The following is a 20,476-nucleotide window of genomic DNA, read 5'->3' on the forward strand; positions in this document are numbered from 1 at the left end:
TTGGAAGGTAACTGTTCCAACCTTTGACTCCTATAGCTTGCCCTGCAGGGACCTGCATGAAAATTGGTTTAGACTTTGCTGGCCCTTATAAGTATTTGATTGCGGCTGTGGATTATTTTTCGATGTGGTTGTATTATGTGTTTTTGAGGACAGCTGATACATGCAATGTGAAAGATTTCCTGGATAAGATAATTTGTAATGAATGTGCACCTATGTCAATTGGTTCACATTTCATTTTGAATGATATGTTGGAGCTTTTCAACAAACATGCTATACAGCACATTAAGGTGCCATATAGTCCTGCTTCGAATGGTATAGTGGAAAGGGCAAATCACTTCTTGAAAGGAGGTGAGAGAGCGTATTTTGATATTACATATTATAAACGTGAAATGCTTATGTCTAACAATGCTGTATTAATAAACATTCATTAAAAGCGTATTCATAAATATGGAAAATCGTTCATGTATAAACTAATGTTAACTATAAGAAATAATTGTTTATAGTTTGCCTAACTGAGCACATTAAAACGTATAAAACTGCATTCATTAGAACTCGTATATCTTAAGTTAGCATGAGCCAAGCAGAAGCTGTGTAGCTCTCATATTAAAGGCGTATTTTTCCTGTCTCTTCAGTGTGCGGACTTGCAAACGACCATGACCTAGCCATTGTTCTTTCTGTATTAGTTTGAAACATGGGGACATTTTCCCATCCGCATGCTAGCATCTTATAAATGATTGTGCTTCGAAACAGTTGTAGATACTTCCAAGGACAATGAGACGAGGGAAAGAGAACTTTTAACCCGAGACGTGTGCCAAGATGATGAAGTAACCCCGGATATGCCACCTACGGAAAGTTGATTATGAAGACCAATCAGAAGACAGGATAATATCGAGAGATGACAAATGCATTACTTAATGTATAATTTGATAGGTTAACAATGATGGGGTGTATTGACTAACCAATAGAATTTTGGGGGAATGAATTACTAGAAATGGATAAAAACCCATGACACAGGAAATAATCGTCCATTAGGTAGGGAATGATATCAATTGCATCCCGAAACTCTGTCACACTATTCTGTGACTTGAGACTTAGACAAACCATCCTTGCCCATATTACTGCCCCTTACACTTTTCTCCTTATGAGGAGAGTGTCTCTTGCCTCTAACTTAGATAGACTGACGGCGATCTAACTGATGTCCTGAAGACGAAGACTGATCCTGAATGCTGACTTAATCAGAGGAGGGTAATTATATAATTGCTAATGAAAATTCATTTTGCCTTTCTTTCTAGGTACCAACTGCTGTATGTTTTATTAGAGACCTTAGCTAGAAGTTTTCCAAATTGGTGTTCAAAATTGTTTTGCATGACGCCCAACATGCTAATGCTAATTAGAGGTTAGACGAGGTATTCATTCTGACTGACAAACTGACGTGACTGACATGGTGCTATGCTGAACTAGTATCTTAGAAAGTTCGATGTGTTATAATCCGCTTATACCTATCTGATTGTCAATGCTATTGATCTTTGCATTATCGAAAGCTTATTGTGGTTGTCATCTTGTAATCGTGCTTATATGCTTATTGACTTTGAGATTAATGCCTTTGCTACTAGATTGTAATCAATAGGGAATAAAATTTATAAACTTCATTAAGGTGTGGTTATTCATGACTGAAAGATCATGGTTGCGCCGAATGTTTATTAATGTCTAAAGTGAGATATATTTTGGTGTTAAATGTTGACAATGTTATTGACATATTGATTGATATTTTGATCAGTTATCTCGTCCTACGGTGTCTCACCACTGGGCTCAAAGATTCATTGGCCTAAAACGAGTCCTGATGTGTATAAATTGACATAGACGGACGCATTAACAGAGGCACACAGATAGCAGTTTCAAACAATTTGAATGCAATGGAATATTTGAAAGACAAGGTATGAAGTTACAATACCACGCCACACAGTACCACTGGTGTTGCATGTTTTGTACTTTAGAGGTAGGAAACGAAGTTCTGGCTTTAAACCATCTTGGTTGGACTACTGTACTGGTCGTGTCGATGAATGTTTACATTTGAACAAGGTATGCAGAACAGTTGATGAGATTCAAAAATCTAGTAACAAATATTTTGATCGCACTAGTAGTGTTAAAGGCGTTGAGGTGCAGGTAGACGATTGGGTTTTAGTTAAAAAACCAATTACAGTAATGAAGGATACTTTACTGAGCCAGTTAAAGTGCTTAAGGTGTCTAAAACAGCTGTTTTGTTGCAGAATAAAGGGCGGTGGAATAAGGTCTCTATTGTGAAAATTAAAGAGGAGCATGTTTGTGTGCTGATGAATAAGGATGTAAGTTTGCGGATGAAGGAAGATTCCATTTGGCTTGATGTGCCTACTTCTCTCAAGAAGAATGTTTGAGGTGGTTGTGATGTTGGCTTACAAAATGATTCACATGACGGCAGTGGTGCTAATATGAGGGTTGTAAATGATGATGTGGTTTCCTCACAGAATGCTGATGGGTTGAGTGCAAGTAGGGAGACTGAAAATGAAGGATGTTTACAAAGTGGTTCACAGAATGCTAGAAGTAATAACGTGAAGGTTCACAATGAACGTGTGAGAGTAGATTCTGTGAGGTTTAAAAATTGTTATATTTTAGCTGCATTTCATAGTCTGGTGGAGGCATTTCTCCTATTGGGTGCCTAATACTATGATATTTATTTTGTGGGCCCAATTTAATATGTGTATATTGTGTTTAATGTTGTTTTTTGTTTGCCGTTCATAGCAGTATTATTTATTCAATTATTTGCTATAATAAGGGAGATGATGGATGTGGGTAAAGTAAGTATTTGAATGTTGTGGATGTCATCTGCTAAAGATGTTCTGGAATGTTATTCAGGCATTCATACCGGAGACATTCCGTGGAGAGGTCGTGGGTCTTTTCTGATGAAAACAACGGCATGCTTTCAATATACTGAGATCACATCCAAGTGTCTTCTTTACACTGGAGAGTGTCCAACTCCACATACGTATACATTTCATATATTTTCTCCAACTGGCAGAAGTTCTTTACATGGGGATAATGTGGTTAAGTCTGGTTTTGGACAGTTCCCTGCAAGTTAGTCCCTTTCTGTTCGCTTCTGAAAGATCGGTGCAATAACATCTTTAATGTTGTCAAAAAGTACAGTCTTCCCATTAATAAACTGCTGAAGCCTTTATAATGGATTTGTAAAATTGTTGAACATGGCAGAACCAATCAAGTTCATTCTGTTTCTGTTTTGGTTAGAACTGTTGCAAGTGAGGTGCTGTGTACAGTCCATCTCTACCCAGAACAATGGTGATCTCTGGATGTCACCCTACCGATGTAACTAGGAAATTAACAGTCGATGTGGTGGATAAGGGGAGAGGCCAGCACCACTAAGGGAGCCAGTACTGGAAAATAGGAAGAGGGCTGCCATAATGGAGGGTGTGGTAGCCATGCTCCAGTCCCGTATTTTCCCGTTTCCTTCTTGATTGCCCTCTTGTAGCCCACCGCCTAATTCTCCTTTAACAGAGTTGCCTCGGTGGGATCAACATGGCTCCATGTTTTCAGCATTTAGCAATGTAGATACATCATCTAAGCAAAGAATATTTGACAAGTTGTGATCAGTGAGGAGTCTGGTCACATTTCGAATTGTAACAGAATGTTACCATGTTATGTGTTAAATGTCATCACAACATCCACTGACTAATGTGAAGAATTTAAACTCCCAGTAATCCATCCATGCTCGTCTTTTCTATTCCGGAAACATTAGCGTTTTCCATACCAATAAACTGTATCTGATTTATTTTCTACAGAAGAGGTTTGAGAGCATTACACTCCTCTGTTAGCCACCTCAAAGCTGTTGAATTTGTAAATTATACCAGGCACTGTAGAAAAGGTATTTCATTGTATTTAACAACTCCTATCTCTTGAAATGGGTCGTTGACGTAATTGCAAATCCTAAAAACGCAGAAATGAGGTTTTTTTTCATAAAACCACTTCAATGGAATTACTGTAAGCATTACGGATCCTGGCATTAGCCACCCACAAGGAATATTTTCACATTTTTTATCTTCACAGTAATCCGTTCTTTATCCTTTCTTTAGTCATCTGTTTTGCTCCCATTCATGCTTGGTTCTTCTACCATCAGCTTAGTGCCCAGTCCTGTTGCCATCTTAATAAATATCTGTTTATGGTCCTATCCCTTTCTTTTGCGTATGAGGAGCATAGGAAATAAGTGTCAGATTTAGGTATTCAGAAAATGTAAAGGGAAATTATAAAATAAACAAAACTATCAACTAAGTATAGATTTCAACGAACCATATAGACGTCTATGTGTGGGTGATTTAGCATCCATACATTTTGTAAGGCTTCAAGTAATCCTTAAAAAAGGATTAGTGTCAGATTAACTAGATGCGCTGATAAGCTAGGTTAGGTCCTTGATGAAAGGGGTTCTTACATGGTGAACATAAACGGTTACTTCACAATACCCTTAACATTTTTTCATGGATGAACAATTAATGGAATTGAGATAAATATTAAATTATAGACACACACACAATTATACAATTCAGTTAGTTGCAATGTACCCATCTATCAAACGTCACATTTATGTGTGAAGGCTCAGTATTCAATTACCAATTATGAACTACTTAATATAACTTCATAAGCCACATCACCATTTATACATACACTGTAAGCCTTTTAACTTATCACACTGTGCATATTAATCAATACATATTTTTTATATTTGGTACTTTGGTATATGTCAAAAAATATTGTTTGCAGAAGAAGATGCCCTAACCCATATCCATGTCATAGTTCCATTGTTTCTAGTACTTTCTGGTTCCAAATACCCTTAGAAATTCTAGCTGTCCCTATATATAAGCAATTTTCTTTAAAGGATCTTTAATTTTGCAATATGACTCTGGGTCAATCCTGAATTAGCATTGAGTCCGATTTCTTATCTCTTGTCAAATTCCATAATCACATTTCTTGGAGCATTTTTAAAGAGGACTCCCGTGCACCAATCAATCAATCAAGTATTTATAGAGCGCACTAATCACCCGTTAGGGTCTCAAGGCGCTGGGGGGGGGAGCTACTGGTCGTAGAGCCATGTCTTGAGGCGTTTCCTGAATGTCAAGAGGTCTTGGGTCTGGCGAAGGTGGAGCGTTAGGAAGTTCCAGGTCTTGGCGGCTAGGTGAGAGAAGGATCTTCCTCTGGCGGTGGTGCGGCGGATGTGGGGGATGGAGGCGAGGGCGAGGCTGGCGGAGCGAAGATTGCGGGTGGGGGTGTGGAAGGTGAGTCTGTCGTTGAGGTAGGCTGGGCCTGTGTTGTGGAGGGCCTTGTGTGTGTGGATGAGGAGTTTGAAGGTAATCATCTTCGACACTGGTAGCCAGTGAAGGTCTCTGAGGTGGGGGGAAATGTGGTCACGGCGTGGGATGTCCAGAATGAGGCGGGCGGATGCGTTCTGGATTCTTTGCAGTTTTGTTAGGAGTTTGGTTGTTATTCCTGCATATAGGGCGTTTCTGTACTCCAATCGGCTGCTGACCAGGGCGTGGGTGACAGTTTTCCTGGTTTCGACAGGAATCCACTTGAAGATTTTGCAGAGCATGTGGAGAGTGTTGTAGCAGGAAGAGGAGATGGCATTGACCTGCTGAGTCATGCTGAGTGTGGACTCCAAGATGAAGCCTAGGTTGCGTGCGAGGGCGCTGTTCCTAGGGAGGTGGGGCACCAGGAGTCATTCCAAGTTGAGGGGTTGGTGCCAAAGATGAGGATTTCTGTCTTGTCTGTGTTTAACTTGAGGTGGCTTGATTCCATCCAGCTGGCGATGGCGTGAAGTCCATTGTGGAGGTTGTCCTTTGCAGTTGTAGGGTCTTTAGTAAGGGAGAGGATGAGCTGAGTGTCGTCTGCTTAGGAAACTATGTTGATGTGGTGGGTTCGTGCGATGTTGGCGAGGGGGGCCATGTAAACATTGAAGAGCGTGGGGCTGAGCGAAGATCCTTGGGGAATGCCACTGATGTTTCTGGAAGCTTCTGACAGGAACGGTGGGAGGCGGACTCTCTGGGTTCTGCCTCAGAGAAATGACGAGATCCAGTCGAGTGCCTTGTCGCGGATTCCAGCGTTGTGTAGGCGTGTGCGGTGAGTGTGATGACATACCGTGTCAAAAGCTGCGGAGAGGTCCAGGAGGATGAGTGCTGCTGTTTCTCCTTCGTCGAGCATGGTCCTAATGTCATCTGTGGCAGCAATGAGTCCAGTCTCAGTGCTGTGGTTTCTGCGGAATCCGGATTGGGAGGTGTCGAGTACCTTGCTGTCTTCCAGGAACCGGGATAGTTAACTGTTTACAATTTTTTCGATGACCTTGGCTGGGAAGGGGAGGAGGGAGATCGGCCGGTAGTTCTTGGGGTCGTCTGGGTCTGCCTTTGGTTTCTTTAGCAGGGCGTTGATTTCTGCGTGCTTCCATCTTTCTGGGAAGGTGGCTGACTCGAAGGAGCTGTTGATGGTTTTGCAGAGGTGGGAGGCGATGATGATTATTGAAGATATGGTGTGGGCAGGGGTCCGATGGTGATCCGAAGTGGATGGAGGCCATGGTGGTGGCGGTGTCCTCTATGTTGACGGGGGTCCAGGTGTGGATGAGGTGGGTGTTGCTTGGAGCGTTGGGTTCTTGGGTGTTTGTAGTCAGCTGGTGGGTCTGGGGTTTGAAGCTATTGTGGATTTCTTCTATCTTTCGACGGAAGTGGGTTGCCAGTGAGTTGCAGAACTCCTGTGATGGCAGGGGTTCGTTGGAGCAGGTCCTGGGGGTGGAGAGCTCATTGACGATGCCGAAGATCTCTTTACTGTTGTGAGCGTTGGCGTTGATGCGGTTTTTGAAGTGGGTCCTTTTGGTGGTGCGGATCAGTTGGTGATGTTTGCGTAGGGCATCCTTGAAAGCAATGTGGTTGGAGTTGGTAGGGTCAAGGTGCCAGGTTTTTTCCATTCTGCGACATAGCCGTTTGGATTCCTGTAGTTCTGGGGTGAACCAGCTGGCCTTGATTCTGTGGGAGGTGTTTTTTTTTTTTTTGAGCGGTGCAAGGGTGTTGGCGCAATCTTCTATCCAGCGATGGAGGTTGGTGGTGGCTATGTTGGGGTCTGGGGTTCCAGGGGGTGGGGCCCGGGCGAGAGTGGAGATCAGTTGATCCGTTGATATTTTGCTCCAGTTGCGTCAGGGGGTTGTGTGCGGTGGTGGTGAGTGACTGGTTTTTGGTAGGAGAAGTGGATGCAGCGGTGGTCTGTCCAACTGAGTTCGGTGGTGTGGCTGAAAGAGACGTGGTTGCTGGCTGAGAAGATGGGGTCGAGTGTGTGGCCTGCGGAGTGGGTGGGTGTAGTGACGAGTTGCTTGAGGCCGAAGTTGGCGAGGTTGTAGATTAGGTTGGTGGTGTTGATATCGTTGTTATTTTCTAGGTGGAAGTTTAGGTCACCAAGGAGGATGTAGTCCATTGAGGCGAGGGCTTGGGAGCTGATGGCATCGGCGATGTCATCACAGAACTGCGGTCTGGGACCAGGGGGTCTGTAGACCAGTGTTCCTCTGAGTGTGTTGTTGGCATTGATGTGGATTTTGAAGTGGAGGTGCTCGGCGGAGTTGATGGTGTAGTGGGAGTTGGTGGAGACTCTTATGGTGTTTTTGTGGACTAAGGCGATTCCTCCTCCTGGTATGTTGATTTGGTCTCTTCTGGTGATCTTGTAGTTTTCTGGTATGGCTATGTCCACGTCTGGTTCCGAGGCCGAATTCATCCAGGTTTCGGTGAGGAATGCGACGTCGGGCGAGTATGTGGTCAGGAGGTCCCAGAGTTCAATTGCATGTTTGTGGACGGAGCGGGTGATAAGTAGGATGCATCTTAGGCAGTTGTCTGTTTTGATTTGGAGTTTGGAGGTTAGGTTGCAGGTGAAATTGCAGGCTTTGCAGGAGAAGGGTCCTTTGGTGCACGTCGGTGTGGACTGGAAGCAGATGGAGGAGCGTCCTGGATTAAGGGCGTGGAGTTCGTTGGCAGTGTAAAGGTGTTTGGTGGCACGGGAGGCGTGTTGGCCAGGGGGTCTGGCGCTGGGCGCGGTCTTGGCTCAGACAGGCGCAGACGGGCTTGCCTTTGGCGCGTCTTCGGTGCGTGAGCAGCGCGTCTGCGCTACAGCCGGCATAAGAGGGGAGGTGGGAGGGAGTGGCAGCTGGGAGGAGGGAGGGAAACCTCCAATGGGAGTGCAGGGGGTGGGGGCAGTAGGAGTCAGGAGCGGGAAGAGCTCCGAGGAGGAGGGAGGGGGGCAGGGCCTTCTGGGAGAGGAGAAGCCAGAAGCCCAGACAAGCCCAGACAAGCCCAAAACAATGGCAGCACTTACCGGAGCAGTGGTGAGGAGGAAGCGACCTGCCTGCAAGGATGCAGGGTCAGAGGTCACTTCTAACCTCGCGCTGCGGCCGGCATAAGAGGGGAGGTGGGAGGGAGTGGCAGCTGGGAGGAGGGAGGTAAACCTCCAATGGGAGTGCGGTGGCAGCAGGAGTCAGGAGCGGGAAGAGCTCCGAGGAGGAGGGAGGGGGGCGGGCCTTCCGGGAGAGGTGAAGCCAAGAAGCCCAAACAAGTCCAGACAAGCCCAGACAAGCCCAAACAAGCCCAAAACAATGGCAGCACTTACCGGAGCAGTGGTGAGGAGGAAGCGACCTGCCTGCAAGGATGCAGGGTCAGAGGTCACCAAACCCATTGCGGGGGGGTTAGGTTGATATATCTGTACTCGGTGAACCCTGAAAGCATAAAATGGGTCACCTTATAAAGTTTCACTATTTACTCATTTCACATTTTCGCTATTATCCTTTTCTATGAATGTTCTGTCAGTGTTATTAATGATCGACTCCAAAACATAGACTGTCAAATTGTCAAACCAACATAAACTTTTCTCTACAAAAATTTCAGTCTGTTTATTTTCTAAATCTAGCCAAGCTTCGTTCCCAAATCTCTAGGAAAAAGTTAAATTATCCTTCTGTCTCTAGTTCTAGCATATTTGTTGGCAAGTGCTTTATAGTGGGATTCAGTGTAGATTGAAAGTTTTGGAACAAGATACTTATGTTAGGTTAAGATTTTGGTAATCCTTTGAAGTCTGTGTTTTTGCTTTTGAAGCATTTTCTCAATGACTGCTTCAACATACTGCTTGTGTTCAGAAATCAGCTGGACTCCGTGAAATAAGTTATAATTACATCCACCTATTGTACAATATGACCTGATATCCTTTTGGATTGGTGTTGCAAATTGGGTATATTTTCACTTGGGTATTATGCAAGCGCTGAACCTCATTCTCTGGTTAAGGTCAAGTGGGCTTCTGCTATGTTACAATGTTGTATTTAGAAGGGAAATCACTCTTTTAAACTGCCACATGGTTCATCTTTTAATTCCAAAACAACCTGATATTTGATTGGCTCACAAAGTAGCAGAAACTATGGGGAATTCCATTTTGTGAACATCTCAAAGGCCATTGATCTAAGTGAAATTTTATTTGTGCTTCAAACTGTGGCCCTATCTTCGGTGCAAAAAATATTAGTATCATTTTGCAATTTTCTAAAAACAAGCTATAAATGTATCCCACTTTAAATAAAGTTCAGATTTTTGGGGAATTTACAGAATTTTCAAGGAATACTTCTTGAAGGGTCCAACTGTCACTGACTCTATTGAATAGTTCTGGGATTCTTTTGTGAATTTCAGTTTTCTGAGCAGATACTTTGCAATCACATTTAAAAAGAAAACTTTGCACTGCAAAATATTTTCCCATTAGAGAAACTCCGTTACCAACAACTCAGCAACTATGTGTGTTTGACGCCTTCATTCCTACCCTACATACAGATTTTTCCCTTCCTTGTGCGGTATGAGTCTCTGGCAATGTCCAAGTTGGTAGTAGACCGATAGAATGTTTTTAACACCTAAATACTTACAACTTTGTCAGTATCCACCTGCTTGGAAGGCATCCGGCCTCTGATATGCCACACTTCTCCTAGTAAGCAGCTTTGCTACCATGGAATATTAGACTATACTAAGTAGTTTTCCTTCTGAGTACATAACATTGCTTGTTTAAATTCATTGTTTTGTGAATACAAACTTAAAAAGTCATCTGTGCAACTGATTTAACATTAATTTGCCATCAAGAATAAGTCAAAAAGAAGTTAGCTCCAGTTACTGCGAATAACAACAAGATTTGAAATGTTTCAAATACCGACTAAATAGTTGTTGGAATTTTGCATATAACCGTGTACATATTGGCACAGATGTACTGTTTATTTAACGTGCCCTCTCGAATCCGACATCCTCCATTGGCACAAACAAAGCAATAACGGCTGCTTTGCTGATGCGTGAGCACACGTGCAGTGCTGAAAATACTGTAAACTTCGGACAGTCTTTTAAAAAAAAAATAGGAATGCATGCCTGTCCCCCCCTCCGCTTTCCCCCCCCCCCAAAAAAAAAAAAAAACACACACACATTCTTCTCACTAGAATTGATGAACAGTGACGTTTTATAGTTTGGTCTACTTGTAATTTATATATAGGCGTTTTTCTGTTGCATCTTATCTAGGTTTTTGTCAATTATGATTGATTTCTTATTGTACACTTTGTCATTTTAGTAAACCTCCTTTTTTGTTTAGAAAATATCAGGTAAAGGAAAATATGAACCACCTGTGTGAACACTGAAAATAAAGTGATTGCTTAGGGGCATTTCATGTGTGTATCTTTCCTTAGAGTAATTTAGAGCGAACCAGTTTTGTAAGCTTGCCATGCAGAACATAAAGGCAACAGTGCTCACACACGCACTTGAGGCTCTTGGACTAAAATCACTTAGTTTTTGTTTATGTTGTGAATTGCAAATACTTCAAGGTTCTTAGGGCCATATGTACGAACACTTTTTCCCATAGACACAGAATGGGTAAAATCCTTTGCTACATCTGGCCCTTAAATCCTTCCCACGATAAACTAAACTGTGGTGAATTTATCGACACTGACAATTGCCAACGAATAGATTTGCGCAAAGCAGAACGGTTTCTGTGGATTAGTGCGACCCGACCTTTTAAAGACGGAGCAGTCTGTTTTCAGGACTTACCTAAGCTGCATGTGATCGATTAACAGTCTCTGCCTCCTTCGGCATACCCTGCAATCGCTCAAGGAGGTATTTTGGAAAACCCAGATAGACATGCTACTGGCTTGTGCAAAGTTTGGTATGGCCTGGCCCTGTGGCAAACATGAGAAATAGGAAGGCTTTTCTCAACATTTTCAAATGAAAAAAACAGAGTTATGCATTTGTGATATCTGAAGTTTCAAAATCGTTTCCACAATTATTCGGCACGGGCATAGGCTATGTACCTAGCAATGTCAGTCAGAGACTTTGGAGCTATGAAGTCGACGGGGCTCCCACCAACATAACCTTCATTTTTGTGATATGTAGTTTTAGATAAGTTTACTAAGTGCACGTTTTGAGCTGAAATATCACTGCTTGGTCTCTTTGTTGTTGTTTTCCCATCTTTCTCTTCATCCTTCTTTTCCTGATCCCCAAAACTGAGAGCATTTTTTAAAGTTGATATTCATGTTTGTGGCATATGAGGATTGCTTCTGTAAATGTGAAGAGTCGTCAATGTATTTTTAAATCTAATCCCGTGGCAATGGATGAGATTTATGAATGGTACTAAATGTACATTGGCAAAAACACTGACTACAGTGGTACCTGTGGGACCCTCATTTAGTTGGGAGGACCTCAAAGTGAAACAGACGTAAAAGGGAAGTATAATATGAACTTTGTTATCAAAGATAGTACTCTTTCTGGCACTGTCCTGAAAGCCAATTTATTGGAAACAACAATTTAAGGCACTGTAGTTCACTGTGATTGATGCAGTAGATAAGGAGAGAACGCTCAGGGCCCAACACTGTTTTTATTAACCTTCTGCCACAGATCACCTTCAGTGGTTGTCAGTAAAGAACAGTGTATAAGCATTGTCTATGCTAGGTTTGCATAGCTGCAGTGCTTAGTTTGTAAAAGAATAAAAAGTGACCAGTCAGTGCCAATGAAAGTACCTACCCAACTACTAACAATCCCACTGTTACAAGTGCGACAATTCAGACTATCATAGGCCCCCAAAGCTATAAGAATTGCTTGAGTGTCAGACATTAGTTGTTATTAATTTACGTTTAACTAATAAACCACTGCAGTAGTGTCATCTCCAAATTACACAAATAGTGCCACCATGTGGCCATTAGGTGTCGTTGTTGAGCACCGGAAACCACCAGGCCAAAGCACTGTGTAGTGGAACATCTCTCCACTAGAACAGAATTAGAGTAGGTTATCTCTGTCATCTAGGGGTTAAAGGGATGTAATTATTGCCCTTTGTAAGGTTGTGTTTGACACCCCTTGCATTTGCAAGGAGTGATTAAAGTGTTTCTGGAGTGCTACTTCCACCAAGGAGAAAAAGGCAAGATCTTTAATGATTGAAGGTGGACATATCTTCTGGGGAGCTAGATGTGTTATTGGCGGCATCAATCTGTTGAGGTCCTCCAGGCATGCCTCCTTGAACTGGCAAAATCTGAGTTGAGTTTCTGATATTTCTTTGTCCGAAGCTTCTGTCTGTGTCTATCAGTTTCTGGATTGTTTGTTAGTAGATGTTTGTGAACATTTTTTGGTAACAAAACTCTTAAAACCTGACACATGTTTTAAATTAATTTTTGTTTTGATAGGTCCCAAATTTTTCCTAAGCATTTTATGATTTCGGAAAAATTACTGGCACTCAGAGATTAATGAAAAGCGTTATAGTGTATGGTCCACGCACAGTCCACAATTCTGTCTGGAACAAAAGGTTCACCTTTCCTTCTTATTTAAGTGTACTGGGTCATTAAGTGTATTTGTTTGCCAAAGCTGTTGGCCAACCAGCTTGGAAAGGGAGCTCTTTTGTCACTTATAGCCGTGATGTTGTTGAAATTCTTCAATTTAGGTGGCATGATTTCATGTCCTGTAATTTAGTATTTTCCATTTTCTCGTTAACCAAAAAATGTAAGTCTCGTCTGTACACTGATCTCCTGTGCCTGGTAGTTGTACATCTATGACTTTGTGATCAGGTCTTGTACAACACACATAAAGCTTGTGAAAACATCAAAGAGGGTGGTGTTGGAAATGGCCCTTTTTGCAGGGTCATCCCCAGTCTTTTTGCCTCCTTCCTTCTATTTTTTCTGAACTGTTTTTGTTGGCTTTAGGACTCTGGGCACTTTACCACTGCTAACCAGTGCTAAAGTGCATATGCTCTCTGCATAAAGTGTACTGTTGATTGGTTTATCCATGATTGGAATATTTGATTTACTGGTAAGTCTCTAGTAAGGTGCACTAGAGGTGCCCAGGGCCTGTAAATCAAATGCTACTAGTGGGCCTGCAGCACTGGTTGTGACACCCACATTAGTAGCCCTGTAAACATGTCTCAGACCTGCCACTGCAGTGTCTGTGTGTACAGTTTAAACTGCCAATTTGACTTGGCAAGTATACCCGCTTGCCAGGCCTAAACCTTCCGTTATACTACATGTAAGGTACCCCTAAGCTAGGCCCTAGGTAGCCCCATGGGCAGGGTGCAGTGTATGTGAAAGGTAGGACATATACTAGTGTGTTATTTAGGTCCTAACAGTGAATACTGCAAAATTCGGTTTTCACTGTGTAAGGCCTATCTCTCTCATAGGTTAACATGGGGGCTGCTTTTAAATATCCTTAACGCTCAGATTTCCTTTGAGAGCAGATAAAAATGTGGAGTTTAGGGTCTCTGAACTCACAATTTAAACTACATCTTTTAGTGAAGTTGTTTTTTAAATTGTCTGTTTGAAAATGCCACTTTTAGAAAGTAGGCATTTTCTTGCTTATACCATTCTGTGACTCTGCCTGTTTGTGGATTGTCTGTCTGGGTCAGTTTGACAGTTGGGCTGTTTTGCACCTCTCTAGACAGTGACACAAAAGGGGGCGGGTGTGTAGCCTGCATATCCTGATGAGCCATCTGAGCTAGAGAGGAGGGAGGAGTGGTCGTTCACAACCGAAAGGACTGTGCCTGCCCTCACACAGTGCAGTCTCTGACCACCTGGTGTGCCTCTGGGGCCTGGCCTGGACAAGGAAGGATCTTGCGAACACTTGAGACTTTGCTTTGAAGTTTGCCAACTTCAAAGGCAGAACTGAGTATAAGAAGAAAACCCAAAACCACAGAATTTTAGAATCTTTCTGGAATCAAGAGTAACCTCTGCCCAGGAGAAGAGCTGAAGTGCTGAAGAGCTGAAGGAGGATTACTATCCCTTTGCTGTGTTGCTTTGCTGGACTCGCCTACAGTTGCTGCTTCTGTCTGAAAAGAGTGCAAAGGGTGAACTTTGGTGTGTGTCCTGCTTGAGAAAGTTCTCTAAGGGACTGGAGTAGAGCTTGCCTCCTGTTGGAAGTCTCAGGGACACCAAAGACTTCAGTTTCCTCGACCTGCAGCACTGGGAACTGTGTGTTTTGTGCTGCTCAAGAGGAGAAACCACTGCAGTGTCACCAACGATGCTGCTGGCCTGCACCGTGACCTGCAGACGCCGCACGAAGTCGCATTACCCCGCTTTGCACCGCGACCCTGGTCTCACCAACGCTGTCATCGGACGACTTCACCGAGCCGCTGCTCGCAACGCGACCTGTGGGCCCCGCACTCCGGCATTGCCTGCTCACTCTGCAGTCTGGGCATCCCTGACACCGCCGCTCCTGCTGACACCGGCAGCGCTGCCTGCACTCTGGCCTGTGGACACCGCTCGTGAGGTACACAAAGCATCATCCCGTCCGGCACCTCAGCTCCGGTCTACCGACGCCAGCAACATCGACTCCTGTGTCGTCACCAGGCATCCTGCCTGCACTGTGGCCTGTGGACACCGCTCGTGATGGTCACGAAGCACCGTCCCATCCCACACCGCTGGCTTGGGCCTATCGATGACAGCACTTCAGCAACGAAAACGCCGCTGCCTGCACCGTGACCTGTGGACACCACTCATCGCACTGACCCACCCCGCTTCACACCACAGCCCTGGTCTCACTGACACCGCTGAACACCATCACCGAGCCGCTGCCTGCACCATGACCTGTGGACACCGCACGTCGCATCATCCTGCTTCGCACTGCAGCCCTGACGCCATCCGCGCCAGCGCCCCTGACTTCATCAGCCTGGAGTTCGATCAGCAACACGTGTGACCTCAAGGGCCCGACGACTCCTGCACCGACTCCGGAACTGACTTCAAAACCGACACCGCAACATCAGCGACGCCGCTCTGGAGCTCACTGCGAGGATCACAACACCCTGCAAATCCAGGTACTGTTTGCGGTTCTTCCCGACACCGTAGCTGGCCCGCCACGCCGCGGCCGGCCTGAACTGTTGGTTTTGCTGATCACGACGCCATGATAGCCCCAGGTGGAGCTATCGACTTCAAGGAACTGCATTTTTGAGTAAATCTTGCAGAATTCATATTTTTATTACTGTCTGTTGGATTTTTATCGTATTTTATATAGATAAATATTGGCTATTTTTCTAAAACTGGTTTTGTGTCCTTTTGTAGTGTTTTCACTTATTACTGTGTGTTATGTGCAAATGCTTTACACATTGCTTCTGAGATAAGCCTGACTGCTCATGCCAAGCTACCAAGGGGGTGAGCAGGTATCTCCCTTATCCTGACTAGAGTGAGGGTCCCTACTTGGGCAGGGTGCAAACCGACTGCCAACTAGAGATCTCATTTCTAACAGGAGGTCTTTGTGACATAAGCACTGTGGACAATCCTTTTTGAGAGTTTTTGTCTACAGTATTGGCAAAGTCAACAGCCCATGAAATAATAAATTGTAAACAAACTACCTCACATGGCAAGGGTGTGCAGGAGCACTGGTGTACTGTAGAATTGGTTCAGTGAATAAATGTAAGTTTGCATGTCACGTCATCAACTACAAAAATATCGGCCCTCCACTAATATCGACTCCACAATATTAACTCTCATGTCAAAGTAAGTATAGATGTAAGAAATTGTGGATTTACTCCTAACTCCACATCTACTTACCTTAACAATATGAGTCCAAGTTGCAGAGCCAATATTGTTTCCAGCCAATGTTAGAAACACTGATAGTGTGACTTCCCAACTAAAGGCACACAGTCATAGATTCATGTTCTTGACTACTCACAGTATGGTTTTCATCAAATGAGTTAGGCCCAGTTTTTACACTCTATACTGATCACATTTGAACATGTTTTCATGATGGGATCAACAGTGTCCCAGAATGCATTGTTCATACGAGAGAGGCAAAACATAAGTAAGGTCTAACTGCCTATTGAAATGCATTAACAGCAGTGCAGGAAATGAAGGTGATCTTGCTGAATTCTGATGTTGTCAGATATTTTTGAGCCAGATCTGGGATACAGGCTGACTTCAGTGTAATGTGCTGAATTTGTCCTGATGTAATTTTCCAACACTTGGGCACACTTCAGCAGTACCCATATGTTGTCTGTTTTCTGTTAGTTGTGGTAATCTAAAGGCAGTGAAGAGGCTTTTTTATTTTCACTTCCAGCTGGACCCAAAACAGAGACCTCATTTGAAGGGCCATCAGCTCTCTTTGTGTATCATCCTGGCTGGGAGCCAAATGTAACCTAACAATGAGACACCAAAGCAATGGAAGGAAACAAAGGTACACAACTTGTTTTCACTTCAGAAGCACTTTAGAAAAACTATGATTTGGTGACAGGCTTTTGACTTTGATCAAGCCCTAATGTAAGAAATGTGCATGCATTGTAAGAATACCAGCTGTATCGGTCTATGAGTACCTACACATAATACGATTTAATTGGCACTTACTAGTTTGTTTTTTATTTCATTCACGTTTAGCGATATTCATCCCAGTGTAGGGTTTCAGAGTGTTTTACATCACACACAGAGAGACAATGAATCATATAAATGTGTAAATCAATGTACAAGAAATGTTACATAAGACAATGAGAGTTATAGGATGTAGGAGTTACATAGTGTACATACTTGCATACATTATGTGGTGAGAGTGTGTGGTCGGGAGAAACACAAAGTCAGTATTTAAAACATAACACAGTGATTGGGGTTGTCTGTACTAACACAACTTTTTTTATTAGCCAAAGAATCGCTTCTTTGCAAACTTAGAATAACTACAGATTGGGAAGAAAACAATAAGGATCTAAACCCATTCCTTGAAATTTTACAAGGATTGCAATTTATGCTTTTCAACAGCCACATTAAACCTCTATGCTATTTTATGAATCAGAACTGAGACTGGACAAAACACAGAACTCTCCCAGAACTGCATCAACTCCAAGAGTTATCTTACCATTGTTGCAAACCCCTGAAAATTGCTGGGCAAACAAACGTCTCTGCTGCAGGTCTCTTAAACCCTTTTGGACATTTTAAAATACTGCTTCTTTGTGACCAATTAAGTAAGCTGCAACAGATTTACTGTCACATCTATCCTTGCTGCCAATTGCTTTGTGAGAGAAATTTACAAAATCAGTGTGTAAGTTCACTGTCAGGCTCTGCTTTTTATTACTCTGCACATTGTGACTCTACCCCCTATCCTCTGCCACACCTCGACCACCAATTTATGGACTCATGAAGTATATGTTTTTTGCAATCTCAGTACTGATTGCTAAAATGTCCTAGAGATTAGTAGCAGGGACTGGGATTTTCCCATAGCTATGTCGCTCAGTGTTATTTGGACCACTTACAGCAGTTGCAAGCAGCACACAGAGAACCTGTTTTTTAGATTTTATGCAGATTAACTGCAAGCTTTTTTTGAAAACTAGAGGGACCTTGTTTTAGCTGAATAGAGAATGCAAGATGACGTTTAATCTCCCAAGTGTCTGCAGTTCCCAGGAGAGAATTAAACACATCAGTTTCCTAGCACGTGAGTTTTTTTTCCGAAACAGCCTTTGTGTTACTGCGAGGCAAACTGCCCTGGAGGGAAATATGGAGATCTCCCTACACATCAATGCTGACTTGATACTTGGGCTAGTGGAGCAGGTATCCTTGTGTAACATTGTTTTAGTTTCACAATTGTTGTTTCATTGGCACTTGGGAGCTTATCTTACACAAGAGTTAGCTGCTTGGTGTGGGTATGCAACAGACCCATTAGGTTACCTTCCAATGAGTGATGTTACACTAGAGCTCTAATCCCAAGCTGATGTTATCGAACAAACAAACATTCCAGAATAATTATTGTTTGTGATTGGAAGATATATTTTTTTGTACGCTGGATGGCCTCTTCATTAAAGGGGACCTGTGGTCATTGAGTTGGTAATATATTTCAAGTAGGGGTTCTAGTGTTCTGTGAAAGAGAAAATTGAGGATGGATTTATGCCCCATAAATAATGGAGACTTTCTTATACCTCAGACATTGTATTAATATGCTCAGGTTCACAATATTGTGTATTAAGATACTCTGAAGCATTTGAAAATGTATTCTTTGTTACCTCCAGGGCTTTTAGTGGATGTGTTCCTCCAGGTCTCAGACCTGGTAGTAATTAAAAGCTGACATTTAAACAGGTCCCTATCCACATTATAATCAAGTTAATAAATTTACAGGTAAATACACTGCTCGATTATTAAGCAATGACCAAGCCAGCGATTAAGTTCCTGTTTATATTTCCCCGTTTTATTTAATCTTCATACCCTATGAGTATTTGTTATTTCTTGGATGTTATGTTTCTGTAGTTTTTCCCTGCAGCATATTACTCTTGTATCAAGCATACTTTCAATCGTGTTGCATCCATGTGCTATAATGGACCGGTGTTTGGACCAAATATCGGAAACACAAATATCCTGGGACAGAATACCGTGCCAAAAATATAGAAGAAATGAATATCATGAAGGTAATTTTCTATAGGTAAGTAAAGATTTACTATACCTAACTCGGCTTGGATAGCACTATGCTAATCATATGCTTAAAAACTTTGCTAGATAAACAAACATTTGAGGTGAGCAAACCTCGAGTGTTGCTGGTGTTGCAGGGTGCTCCTTACTGGAGCTGCTCTCCACTTAAATTTGGGAACTACCCAGAGTTCTCTCTTCTTTTTTGCATAAGTTATGCATCACTCTAACCTTGAAAGGGTTTTGTTTTGCCTTATACTGGGTGCTCCCTTGTTTCTGGACAAAGCTAAACCTCTCTGAAGAGATATAATTACATTGAAATGCGTGTCAGAGGTTGCTTGTACTCATTCCAGGGTGGTTTGGATGGTATTTTACCAGACCATAGCTGTAATACTGTGCCTGGAGTGGTGAAAGGCTTTTTTCATTTTACAGCTCAGTGAGAATGGCACTGTGCCAATCCTGTGCTTAAAGATTTTGCTGCACAAATGGCAAAATACTTTGCCCCTATCTAGCTCGAGATGGATAGCACTGTGCTAATCCTATGCTTAAAAACTTTCCTAGGGAAGCAGACATTTGAGGTGAGCACACCTAGGGCCGTATTTATACTTTTTGGCGCACAACTGCGCCAACGCAGTTGTGCGTCAAAAAATTTAACGCCGGCTAACGCCATTCCAAAGCGCCATGCGGGCGCCTTATTTAAGGAATGACGTTAGCCGGCGGAGCTGCCTGGTGTGCGTAAAAAAAAAATGACTTACACAAGGCAGCGCCGGCGTAGGGGAAAATGGAGCTTGGGCGCCAAAAAATGGGGCAAGTCAGGCTGAGGCAAAATTTTCGCCTCAACCCGATTTGCGCCTTTTTATTTTTACTCCCAACCCCCATTGAAATGACTCCTGTCTTAGCAAAGACAGGAGTCATGCCCCCTTGCCTAATGGCCATGCCCAGGGGACTTATGTCCCCTGGGCATGGTCATTGGGCATAGTGGCATGTAGGGGGGCACAAATCAGGCCCCCCTATGCCGCAAAAAAATAAAAAAATAAATACTTACCTGAACTTACCTTAAGTTCCCTGGGATGGGTCCCTCCATCCTTGGGCGTCCTCCTGGGGTGGGCAAGGGTGGCAGGGGGTGTCCCTGGGGGCATGGGAGGGCACCTCTGGGCTCCTTCCGAGCCCACAGGTCCCTTAACGCCTGCCCTGACCAGGCGTTAAAAAATGACGCTAAAGCGGCTGGACGTCATTTTTTTTTACCCGCCCACTCACGGGCGTCATTTTTGCCCGGGAGTGTAAATACGGCGCACATGCCTCAGAGTCATTTTTTAGACGGGAACGCCTACCTTGCATATCATTAACGCAAGGAAGGTGTCCACGCTAAAAAATGACGCAAACTCCAGGATCTTTGGCGCTAGACGGGTCTAACGCCAAAGTATAAATATGGAGTTAGTTTTGCGTCGGATTTGCGTTAAAAAAACCGACGCAAATCCGGCGCAAACAGAGTATAAATATGCCCCCTAGAGTGTCGCTGGTGTTGTAGGATGCTCCCTACTGGAGCTGCTCTCCACCTAAATTTGGGAACTACCCAGA

At 43.4% G+C, this 20,476-nt stretch overlaps 1 protein-coding gene across 2 annotated transcripts in view; it reads left to right on the forward strand.

Moving 5' to 3' along the window:
• The window catches only part of GPRIN2 (G protein regulated inducer of neurite outgrowth 2), a 174,967-nt gene that overhangs the window by 100,069 nt on the left and 54,422 nt on the right, over window positions 1-20,476 (forward strand). The window contains exon 2 of one of the 2 annotated variants that reach the window (XM_069240702.1): window positions 16,581-16,697. The exons of the other annotated variant lie outside the window; for it this stretch is intronic. The gene's annotated coding sequence lies outside the window, so the exon portion shown is untranslated. The remainder of the gene's footprint in view (window positions 1-16,580; window positions 16,698-20,476) is intronic. 2 annotated transcript variants of the gene reach the window in all.

This window comes from Pleurodeles waltl, chromosome 6 (assembly GCF_031143425.1).
Source record: "Pleurodeles waltl isolate 20211129_DDA chromosome 6, aPleWal1.hap1.20221129, whole genome shotgun sequence".
NCBI lineage: Eukaryota > Metazoa > Chordata > Amphibia > Caudata > Salamandridae > Pleurodeles > Pleurodeles waltl.